Source organism: Agelaius tricolor, unplaced genomic scaffold (genome assembly GCF_023055355.1).
Source record: "Agelaius tricolor isolate 1412-34295 unplaced genomic scaffold, bAgeTri1.0.p SCAF_1, whole genome shotgun sequence".
Lineage (NCBI taxonomy): Eukaryota > Metazoa > Chordata > Aves > Passeriformes > Icteridae > Agelaius > Agelaius tricolor.
In genome coordinates, this window is record NW_027269261.1 from 84,608,718 (window position 1) to 84,621,579 (window position 12,862).

Genomic DNA, 12,862 nt, shown 5'->3' on the forward strand with positions numbered 1-12,862 from the left:
AACAGCAACCTTCTGCTTTAAAATCTTCGTGCCTTGTCTGAGGTTTGGGGGAGTTTTTACTCATAGCTGTAGAATGGACAGAGAAGAATATAGATAATAAATAGAGAGAAATTTAAAGAATATATGCAACACTCTGGAAGCAACATTGAGAGACTGGCCACCTTTAATGCTTTGCGAGGTAGGTAAGAGAAAGCCAAAGTTCATTTTAAATATTGTAAGATAGACATGACAATGATGCAAGTTTATCTCATTACATCTTGGACTGAAACATAATCAAAGAAACAATTTTTCACTTCAGGTCTGTTTATTTTTTTAGACAATCGTTTCAGAGATCATTAGAGTGGTAACAAAGACAGGACACAAGGAATAGTAAGGTAAAAAACAATTGTATGCTGTTTTTAGAGACTTAAATAGACATTCCTTTTACTTTCAATAAGGAAATATTTGAGAAATATTTATGAAGGGGCACATTGAATGAAAAACCTGTAGGGAGAGCAGGGGGAAATAAAAAATAGGAAAAAGTAAAAAGGAGCCTGAAGTACATTACATTCCTTTCTTAGCAGTGTCATCCTAATGGCCTGCTAAAAGACTGCCACTCCTAAATGTTGCCATTAATAATATCTGCACTTTCCCTTTAGAATACAAAGAAATTTAAGAATAGGAAATTATGCAATTTTCAGACATATAGGAAATGGCAAATACCAGCATTGTGGTTTAAGCACAATCAGGTGTCTTACAAAATTCAGTGCTGTTAAGTTACCATTTGTTTTTGTTTGGCTGCAGAATAAACAATAATGCAAAGTCTACTTATGAGCTATAAACATGGCAACAAACAACATACACTACTGAGTTAGAATGGATCCATCTTTTTTAATTCATACGGATAAAAGTTAGACAATGAAGTTAGACTACAGCAGTAAAAAAATGGGCACCTTTGTAGGGTGATTCATCTCATTCTTAGGTGTCTGGATCACACAGCATGATTTGTGCTTCAGAGCACAAAGGGATCCAAGAGTGTCTAGTTGAAATTCAGATGTTTCACTTTTGAATACCTAAGGATAGCTGAGGTTATTTCTATCTATTATACATTCAGTATGAAAAGGCTGTCCTCCAGCAAAATGGTCAGATAAGTAAATCTCTTCACTTCTGGGAAGAAAAAGAGGTTAGCTAAAGTACCAGGAATTCTTATGGTAATATGTTAGGACAATACTATTTTCATTTTGACCTTGCAGGCATAATATGTATCTTCACTGCACAAGGTAATATTTTTTTTAATTTGGTATTTTATTAAAATGACACTATATGTGCTTTAAGATTTAAACTGTTATGGTTTGGGCTTCACTAACATTCTCAGGTGCTTTACACTGGGTGTCAGATAAACCATTAGTTGTCCTGAGAAGAATCCTCCTTTTACTTCCACAAATCAATAGTTATTTCCATGAACTATTTGCTAAGTGTCAGCTTATGTATGTATTTACATGAATTTTTGTAAACTTTAGTGGCTACATTTTTTGAATTTTTCTGTATGTGCTGTACATGAAAAGTTTTCCTTTAGTTGGGAGAGAGCTTTTTATCAACCAAACTTTTACACAAGAGATATTTGTATTGCGGTGTAAAGTCTAAAACTAGACATTGTGCTGAGATGTGAAGCCACTGTGACTTTGTAAAGTAGTGGTGAACAACACATTCTTATTTCTATGACTGGGTAACACAATTCTTTTAGCTGCACCTACCACTAAGTGTACCACAATGCTGTCTCACATGTGGTCTAAGTGAACTGAGACCATCAATCTAGGACACAAAAAAAGTCTAAAAATTGTTCAGTGCTCACCTGGGGTGGTTGAAACTATGCCATAAGTTGAAAGTAGCACGTATCCAATTATATATCTCTTGAGAAATTTGAGTGACTGGTGTTATTTTGACAAAGGTTAGCAAAAGAATCCAGAAGGGAAGACTGAATGCTTCTAAAGAGCAAAAAATGCTTCGTATATATAAATAAAAACATGGTCAATTAAGATAATGATTGAGCCATGTTTTAAGTAACTTATGAGTATTTTTCACATCAATGCCAAATGGTGGGATTGACAATAAAAGATTGAAGGATTAAAAGAAAATATCTCAGTTCTATGGAATAACTATAGGATTTGAAGGAATTCAGAAAGACCAGGACATTTCACAAAGGTTAAAGCATCAAACCTAAGAAAGCTATGAACATGAAATAGAGAAAAATCTGTTAAAAATATATTTCAGGGGAGGAAACATCAAAACACTGTCTCTTTGTACCTTGTCAGGAAGTGCTTGATTGAGTTATACACAGTGGGTACATAAGAATTTGTTTTCGAGAGAACAGTGCTTTGAGCAGTATGTATTAGACAAACCCTTTCAACCTTAAACATCACAGCATTACCTTTGTAATTGACATCCATGCTCATTGAGAGCATGTGGAGGAAAGAGAAAAGCAACCTCCAACTCCTTTTTCATTTCAGATGCTTTTGTAGCCTTTGATTATTCTGCAGATTGTCTGAATTAGGATTTGCTATAGTTTTACATTAATCTGTCAAAGCAAAATATTTTGTTTACTAAATATCTTAATCAAGATAGCCGATAAAATAAATTCATTATTCTTATTTAGGTTTCACGTCTTTTATTTTGGTTTCAAATCTCCCTTCAACTGTAGAGACTTTATAGGAAGGTTCTGTAAAAACCTGTAGCTTGATCACCAAAGAGCAGCATTAATATAAAATCTTTTAGACCCTTACTATGACAGTGAATACACCAGTCAAGAGGCCAAGGCAATGAAGAGCTTTGGGTTTATTCCAAATCTAAGTTTAACAAAAAAAAGTCTGTGTTCATTCTGATGGATTTTGAACCAGACCTTTTCCACACTGGCTGCACTCTCTCAGTTCATCACTGGATGATGAATGGATTAAAAGCAGCCCTGAAGAGAAGGACTTTAGGATACTGTTGTGGAAACTGGATCTGAGCCATCAATGTGCACTTGCAGCCCAGAAGGACAACAATATTCGGGGCTGCAGAAAAAGAGGCAGGTCAAGGGATGTGATTCTGTCCCTCCCTCTACCCTGCTCTTGTGAGACCCCACCTGCAGTGCTACATCCAGCCCCAGGGTCCTCAGCACAGGAAAGACATGGACCTGTTGGAAATTTGCTGGGAAAATAGTCAAAGAGCTGGAACACCCTTCCTGTATCAAAAGGCTGAGGGAGTTTGGCTGGTTCAGCTCTCAGAAGAAAAGGCTTCAGTGGGGCCTTATTGTGTTCTTTCAATATATAAAGGAAGCTTATAAGAAAGATAAAGAGGGACTTTTTATCAAGGCCTATAGCAACAGAACAGAAGGCACAAGTTTTAAACTGGAAGGGGATAGACCTAAATGGCATCTAACGAAGCAGTTCTTTAAGATGATGGTGGTGAGCCATTGGAATGGGCTGTCCAGAGAAGGTGTGGATTCCTCTCCCTGGAAGTGTTCAAGGTTAGGTCGGGTGGAGCTTTGAGCTTGATGTACATCTTTGACGTAGAAAGACTTCCATGCCCATGGCAGGGGTTGGACCAGATGATCTTTGAAGGCCCCTCCCAGTCCAAATCTTTCCATGGTACAATGTGATAAATCTCAGCCAATACGCCCTCTTTCTTTATTTTAACTACAAATCTTACTTTCAAAATTAATATTTCTTTATTTTACTGCAAATTTTTACTTTCTTGTCTAACCTTTTGCAACTCATTTTCTAGTAGTGAATGTCCATGTACTCCACCAGAAAAGGAAAGGGACAGGGATTGCTTCCAAATTTTTGATGGCCATCTTGTTGTAAGGCTGAAAAATGGCAAGGAAACAGGATACACATAAGACAGTTTATTATAATCTTTGTCTATAACTATAAAAATCACAGGAGTATCTGCCTGTTCTTTTTCTTTTCTTCTTGTCATCTGTTATTGAAATCGACACACAATGTTTTAGTAGCTTTCTGTAAAACCACATGAGTATTCCCAAAGGACTAATGCAGTATCCAAGATGTGTCATCCAAATTTTAAGAAAAACATAAGAAAACTCTTCCCAAAAGTGCATTTTCCATAATGAATATGCATTAGACACAATGTAAAGAACACAAAGAAGAAACAAGTAAATCAATAGGTTTGGTTTTCTGGTTGGTTTATTTTGTTTGTTGTTGTTGTTTTGGGTTTTTTTGGGTATTGTTTTGCTTGTCATTCACATGAGTAGAAAAATGTTTCTAGGATAAATACTTTCCTAGATTGGATGTTGAAATCATAGGATGTTTAACTTTGAGTCTTGACATGGAAAATTAATTAAAGAAGCCAGAGGTTGCCATAAATTTTCCCTGCTACCAAGCTTAATTTAAAAAGACAAAAGAAGGTGATATGAAGCTTTCCGGCCAGGAAAATTGTTACAAATCCTTTGAGGACAGTTTGATTGTTCCTTGTGTCTAAAGGTTGAGACATCAGGAAGAATAATGACAGGGCTGAAGTCACTGATTAAATGGGAAAAATGCCTGTGTTAACAGTTTTACAAATATTGAGTTTGAATCCATGGGATTTTTGTTTTGTTTTGTTTTGGCTGTTTGGTGTTCTTTTAGTTAGAGAACCAGGTTAGAGAAACCTTTCAAAAGAGAGCTTTACTTTTCTAGAACTGTCAAGCTGGTCTTGCTTTTTCTTCCCACCACAAATTTATTTGTAAGGCTGCTTTAGATCATGCTGTTATTACAATTGTTTTTTGGTACTTGAAATGTTCAAATTATATTAAAGAACAAATGACATTTTTATTAAGCATCTAGATACAATGACTAAGGGTGAAAAAACCCCTCTGTTTAAAACTTTTTTTGAAAGCTATGTGCTTGAAATGGGAAATAGTCCAAGAAATTACTATAATATAATTTAGAGGAAAAAAATCAGTCTATACAGATCACAACTGCTCTTGCTGTCTTCATTACCTGTGAAACTATCACACTGATTAAGGTAAAAATATTTGGTTGGTTTGTTTTGGTTTATTTTTAATTATTTGAGGCTCAAGGCATTTAAGTGTCTTCAAAAATCACTCAAAAGAACAAGTAGCAGTAGTATTTCTGAGCACAAGTGCAGTAGTATACTGGGCACTGTTCACTCTGTCTTTAGAACATATATAATGGTAACTTCTACAAGATAAACCAAACCTCTATTTTCATTACACATCCTGTGGGATAGTATGCTTGATTTGATAGGTGAGTACACTGATCCAGCATGGCAAATCCAATGTTCCTAGATTCCTTCACTGTTTGTTTTTTTTTTTTTTTATTCAAGGCTAAACTGCCATGTAGAAAGAAACTTGGCAAATGCCCTCAGTGAAGAGATGAAATTCTGAGATGCACCTTTTAAGAAGATGGATGTTGCAGCACTGTGCAGGTAACATCAAAGGAGATTTACAGTAGAAGTACTAGATCAGTTTTAATTACCTTTTAAAGTTTTTCTTGTTTATACAGACAAATTTGTCATCTCTTCTCAGTTGTGGAAGAGTAGAAGAGCTGCTTATGGCAAGAAAAAAGAGCTTGACTCAGCATTTTGTCCTTTTTTTCTCAAAAGATTACAATATAGCCTGGGGTAGTGTTATAATGAGGCACATTACTGTTAAGGGAATAATGTAGCATGTCCTATAGGTCCAGGTCTCAGGGGTGTAAAAACTATTTCTAATGATTGCTACCTATCATGTAAAATTCTAAAAGGAATTTTTTGTATATCCCATGCCAAAACTGCCTATTTAGGCTATAAACTAAAAATGTACTTTGCTTTGCTAATATATTTCATGTTCCTATTCATCTTATCAGATTTTTTTGGCACTGAACATCAGACACCACCTCATGATTGTTTTTCCTCCATATGAGCATCAGTCATGAAAAAAACAATAAGGGAAATTGAACAGGGTATCCTGAACAACAGATTTTTATGGATCTTTGCCTTTAAGTCTTGAAACAATGGTGTTGGACTGGTCAGTCCTGGTATTAGATCATCATAACCATTCCCAGAGGTTGTACATTTAAAAATAATCACCAAAAAACCCAAAAACATCCAAACCAAAAAACACTCAAAGAAGAGAGAGCTCAAAAGGGAGATCAGAAGGCTTAAATTCTTTCTGATTATCAAGATGAAAAAATGATTTGATTAAAGAAAAAAATTATTTCACAAAGCAGAAATATTTAGTACTGTAAGGGCAATAATTTATTGGCAAATCTGTAACAAGAATATGGATAAAAAACAAGTTCAAATAAAAAATAAGATGTTCATTTTAGTGGTATGAACCACTAGAACAAAATAGTAAGGAGAATGGAAGATTTTTACATTGGTCCTGCAACTTGAAGCTTTAGGATTTTTGGAGAATACTTGGAGTTAATGTTGGTTGTGGAAGCTAGAACATGCCCATAGGGTAACCCAGTTTGTCTGTATAAATATTATGCAGGACCTTAAAATAATCTCTATTTGAAATGGGCCATTTTTAAATAAAATTATTACTTTTAAAATTTTTAAAGTGGTTTTGTATTCTGAAAGAAAAAAAATTAAATAAGACCTCAGATGGTTACATTTTGCCCTTTGATTGACATAAGAGACAATGTATGCCATTTTATCAACCTTTAGAAATTATTCTAAGATAAATTTCTTCTAGATAAAGTATTAGCAGGGTGGAAAAAAAAGTCACGTGAAAATTTTACCTACAGAAGAATCTTTAAACAACACAGCTCTTCAGCAGAGGATTTACATTCTGGATGAAGCATAGGAGGGAAGGCATCATACTGAGGAACTGTCTTAACAGATACCATGCTGACACATCTGACATTGGTGGGAGGCTTTTCTCCTTCTCCTGCCACTTATCAGAACAATGACAATTTGATGACTACATTTATTTTGAAAATCTGGAAAATTCCTCAAAATAACCTTTATTCTGAATCACTGCAGATTAGGATTGGGGGAATATTTCTAAAGTGATTGAAGGAAAAACAGCTGTGAAGCCTGTCTTGAGAAGCAAATTTCTCTTTTTTCTATTTTTAATGTAGTTATTATTTTGAAAATATTTTAAGATGAGGGGTTTTTTCCATTTGAAGTTGTATATGTTGGATCCTTTGTTACAGCTCTATGAAAGTGTCACCTTTAGCATACCAAAGGCATGCACTGTTTTCTTTCCTACTATCAGAGGAAACATAAAGGGATCATGCTTTGTTGGTCCTGAGCTACAACTAATTTTATTGCTCTGATCAAATTCCTTATCTATAAGAAAAGATTGATTGAAACTCAGTCTGTTGCCTATAACTTCTCCTGAACTCAAAAACTGACTGTAGTGGTATTTAGATATTGTAAGGTGGTTTAAGCATCTGCATGTGAACTAAAAGCTGAAGTCACTCAGGTTGAAGTCACAAAATATAAGCAGTTCTTTTCCCTCTATGCCATCAGAGGTAGATGTTTGAGAAACCAACATTCTATTTTCTAGTGTGATTTGGTGGTTTGTAGTAGATAGCATCTAGTATCTACTATATTATACTTCCTGTATACTTCTAACATCATATGTTGGAATACACAAATACTGAAGGGAATTCCTTTTGTGCTGTAAATGATTTGGAGACAGATAGTGCCATATTTGACATAGAATGACTCTTCTAATCCATTCTTTTTTAAGAGTTCATACAAGGAATTACAGAGAATGTTCTGAGTTGGAAGAGATCCTTGAGGATCTCCTGGCCCTACACAGGGGAGCCTCAAGAATGACACTATGTGCCTGAGAGCACTGTTCAAATGCTTCTTGGTTTGTTTTTTAAAATCTTTTGGGGTTTTTTTGGATCTTGTGCCTTTTAGTGCCTCTCAATTTTGTTTTCAACACCTTGAACTTGCGCTAACCATTTGTCCATCTATTTAACACAAAACAAGTTATGGTTTGATCAGAGACAAGTTACTGGCTTCATTAAAGAGGAAACAGATGAAATGTAATGGTTTCTCATGCATATGTAGCATCTAATGGTCTCTGTATTATGACCTCTGTAAGCAACTAGACTAATAGCAACCCATTTTCTATACAGAAAATCAATCCAATTAACCTTTCACTCAGCTCCTCACTGTAGTTTCTTTCTGTGGCTCAAGTGAATTTTGCTTGATATGTTAGTCATAGTGGAAGCAGTTTGCTAACATCTCCTATGAGATTTATGTGTTGTTTTAACCTTATTTTACTCTGTTCCCTGCATTGCAGTCCCTGTTGAGAACTCCTGCTACAATTAATGGGGGTACACAGAGTGAGAGCAGAAATTCTGTGAGATGAAGACAGCTGCAGCCAGCCATCTGCCCATGTGGCTAAAGGATCCAGAAATCACAGGACAGGGGTCTGCTGACTCTATTTCTATGAAAGCTAAACTTAGAAAGATTGTTTTTTGAACTTCCAAGAATTGCAACTCTTTCATAGCAACTATTTTATAAAAACTCCTACTCAGAAAGTTGTAAATACATAAGTCATGAAATTAATTCCTAGTTCCTAGAGAAGTAGAATAATTCAGAAACTTAAACTGTAGTATTTATGATGAAATAAACCACTGTTGATACATGCTCCCAATCCAGTAGCCCTCACAGACATTTATCTGAAAGCCTCCATTACTTGTTTCATAGGATGGATTAGTGAATTTCGTCTTACTCTGTATTTACTGTGAACACTAAGTGCTATTAATATATATCATCAATTCAAAAGTTCAATCTTCTGTGCAAACAAGCTTCTTTGAACTTCAACATTTTTCTGTGTTGACAGTACTGACCTTTATCAAGAAAAGCAACTTCATTAAAATTAAAATGAAATATTTGAGATGTTACACTCACAGCAAAAAAGCCTGACTTACTGAGGACAAATCACCTTCGATTTCAAGTCTTTGTTGGTATTTGATCATTTTTTGTTGCTGATAAACAAAAAAAAAAGGTTTTTTTGAGCAGAGATGCATGCAGAGGGAAGGCACATGGCTCAGCCCAGTACTGGAAAACCAGTGCTGCTTCAGCTAAGGAAGCCAACAACCTGCAGCAAGGTCTACATCCTGTTGTTTGCAGCAGCAGTCAGGAACCTGTGCAGCATCACATTGCCTGATCTTTGCCATGGCAGTAAAATGGTGTGTGTCTTTCACTGACCCATGTCCATTGCTGTGCTTGCCCACTGTCGAGGCTGAGAGATATTCAAGAACCATCTGGGCAAAAACCTGTGCAATGTTCTCTAGGACAGCCCTGATTGAGCACGTAGGGTGAAAAAGATGATCCCACTGTGGTTCCTTCCAATCTTACCCATTCTGTGATTCTGTGATTCTTCATTGACCTGGGGATCATGCCTGCCCTCTACTTGTAGCCCCGGGCATGCTGCCCACCACACCTCCTAGCTGAGGTGTGGAGCCCAAATATATGGAGTTTGTGACTTTTAGTGTTTTCTTGTGAAATGGTCATCTGTCACTCACTCCCTGCCCTACTCATCTACTCCACACAGGGGACATGGAGAAGGCCCAAGGGGAAGAGGGTTAGAAGCCAAAAAGTAATGTTAAGGCACATTTAATGAAGCTGCCCACTGGGATGGTCAGAATCACAAGCCAGAGAAGCTCACTGATTCAAGTGAAGGACAGAGGAGTGCCTAAAGTATCACCATACATGCCATGTTTTGGTGGGTCTGAGAATGCCTGAGAGCAGGATGTCTGGAGTCACCTTAAAATTATCCACACACACATACAAACACAATGGTGATTGCTGCAGGGCACTGAACCAGAGATCTGCAAAGAATAACTGACTGTGTCTGTGCCTGCACAGGTGGGAGGATAATTCCAGGGTGAATAAGGTAATTTCCAAAGTCCTTTTCCAAAGGGAGCATGAGTTTTGCAGGAACAGAAATATGTGTTTGGAAATATCTGATTTAGTGAGTTTCACTAGGGAAACATGAATTCTTCTGATGACAGTTATTTGTTAACACTTTCTCTTTGCCTGCAGAGCTTTAGACTCTGGGTATAAAAAGGGAGACAGAAATTATTTGCAAGCACTTAACACCAGAGGAGCAATGAAGTACAAAAGAGCAGAAGAGGTAAAAGATACAGAGTAGACTGCTATTTGCAAGCATTTTAATGCACTGTCTATAAAATGACTCACAAGGGCAACATAGTCTGAAAATATTCTTGCTCAGGTCCAAAATGGTAGATAATTTTAACATCGATGCAGTGTTACATGCTGTCATAATATTTCAAGAAGATCAAAGTTCCACCTTAATCTAAGGTCCAAGAGAACAAGAGATTTCTGGTTTTTCTTTTTTTCTTTTTTCTTTTTTTCTTTTCTTTTTTTTTTCTTTTTTTGTGGATCGAAAACATTTAGGACACTTTCTTGAGTTCGAAAGTACAGTCTATAGATATAGTCAGAAGTCAAATAAGACTGATTATCTTTTGGATTATGGCCTAAGCAGAACTACTCAAGGAAGCTAAACACAGGCCATGTTCTTTGGATCTAAAAGTTAAGCAAAAACATATTATAATGTCATAATATGTCCAGAGAAAACAAGAAAACATGTAGATTACAAGTCACTACCTTATTTCAAGTCTATGTTACAATGGATTGGTTTTTGTAAGCAGCAGAAGTGGCTACTGAAATACTTAATGTTTTTTGAAAAAAATAATTCAAAAATTTAGAATTGGGAATCCTTTTGTTGGCTCTCTTTCTTAGCAGGCAGCTTTGCTTCCTGTTCCTCTATTTCTTCATTGACTAAATTCTGAGGATATTAATGAGAGCACCCTGCGGATTTTTCCCCCACATGAGGACATACCTGATTGGATTCTCAGGGTTTGGAATTATTGCCTGAGTCTGTAATAGGAGATAAAATATACCAAGATCTGTCCTCTGGGCTGAAGCCTGAGACAAAATGGTCTGCCTTGAAAGCCCCTAACTTTCTAAGTGGGATGCCCACGATCAAGTTACCTGTTTGGAAGTTTCCTGGGTCTACTCCTACACAGCGCTGGGGAACTTTTTATTGCCCTGCAAAACCAAGTCAGGCACATCTAATAATTTAATAGGATAGATGATTGCAAGCTAGTGCTCATTCTCTGATGTTGAATTTAGGGGTACAGGTGTGCCTTTCAAGTTGGCCAACAGCCCAGACTGTTGCTCCTCTTGGCTGCTTGAAGGAGATGTGGGGCTTTTGCTGAGGCTGGGCCATTGGAGATAGAGAAGAGGTCATCACGAGGGCCGAGTCTGTGCAGTGTTGGTACTAAATGTGTTCATGGACTTGAGTACCCATATCTGGCCCTTTCTGTTGTACTTTCAAAATTCACCTCAGAAACAATTGGGAATTAATTTGTTCCATATTTCCCTTTTAAAAAATTTTGTCTTCTTTAATAAAGTGTTAGAACAAGAGAATCCTTTTGAATATATGACCAGGTATCTCACTGGTCAGGATCTGGCTTCCTTTCAGGTTACTCACAAAATCCTGGCTGCTGGACAAAGAAATACATGCCTACTTGGAACTCCTCTCCTTTTTCATCTGAACATACATCAGTACTTTTTTTCTTTAAGTATAGCAAGCTTGAAAAATGCCTCAATTTTTAAACTGAAGAGTAGCAGGCAAAGAATAGTTTTCCTCACAAATTTTAGTTGTGTTAAAAGCTGAAACAGAGTATTACTGGGAGGAAAACTAAGGAAGTAAATGAAAAAAATTGTTTAATCAGTGTAAAAAGTGGTTTATGAATATGATTGTCCTTATCTCTGGGATTAAAATGTCAGTGTTTATTTTTCTTAATGTACTTAAGAAGTAGAATTCTTTTTATTGTGATTTTCTATTCACATTCCTCTATGTCTGGGAAAGGAGAAGAAAGACTATTTTAAAAATAATTGAAATTTCTGGGCTGGACAGAAGACCTTAATCAGGAAACTCACCCTTTCTCCTCCCTTAACATCAGAAAGATTACATTTTAATAGCTAAACATGTCATCACTGTTAAATGTTCAGTTCTGCCTTCCAGTATGGTTTTACATACAGAAAATACTATGCCAGAAAATGCTCAGACAGAATAAAGATGTCTGAGTAAAAGAATCTCTTTAATTTTAACAAATTATTTCATATAAACTTTATACTGAATAAGCCATAGAGTACAAAACCATAAATGTTAGATTTCTATCTTGAAGACAAATAGAAATGAAGTAGTGATTTCAGATTAACTTGCAGGACTGTTTGGGTGTGAGTCACCTTTCGGCTTTGGGGTTGGAGTTTCTGACATCTCAATTATGTTTTTCTGTGTTTGCTATAAAAGCAATTTAGATCAATAACTCAAAACAGAGATGTATATCTTATGGCTCCACCTGTCACTGAATCCCAGAGCAAAATCTATTCGCTCTCTTTCTAACACTATTCAAATTATCTGTTTGTCTTCAAAACATTTTCTGTGAAAACAATAGATAAGATTATGTTAAATTTATCTGCTAATGCTTTATGAGACCATTAAGGAAAATTCCTAGCTCATTAAATATCATAAATAGACAAAAAATATTAAAATGGAAAGACACAAAGTAGCATATTCCACTTTTTACTCCTTACTGTTCAACTGTAATATTATCTTTATCTTTTAAAAGATTATAATTATTGATAAATGAGAACAAGTAAATATTCTTCTCTGAATGTAGTAGAGTATCTTATTACAAAAATAAGCATGGAAATGGTGTCATAATTGAGTCTCAGTAGAAGCAAGGGAGGCATAGAAATATACTAAGGATGATTGATACATGTTAGACTTCTGTTTTGGGTAAGTGGAACTGCCCTTGGAAGCATCAGTTCTGTAAGAGGGATGCAGGCATATAGATGCCAAGCTCTGTAACAAATGTATATATCTGTTCAGATTACT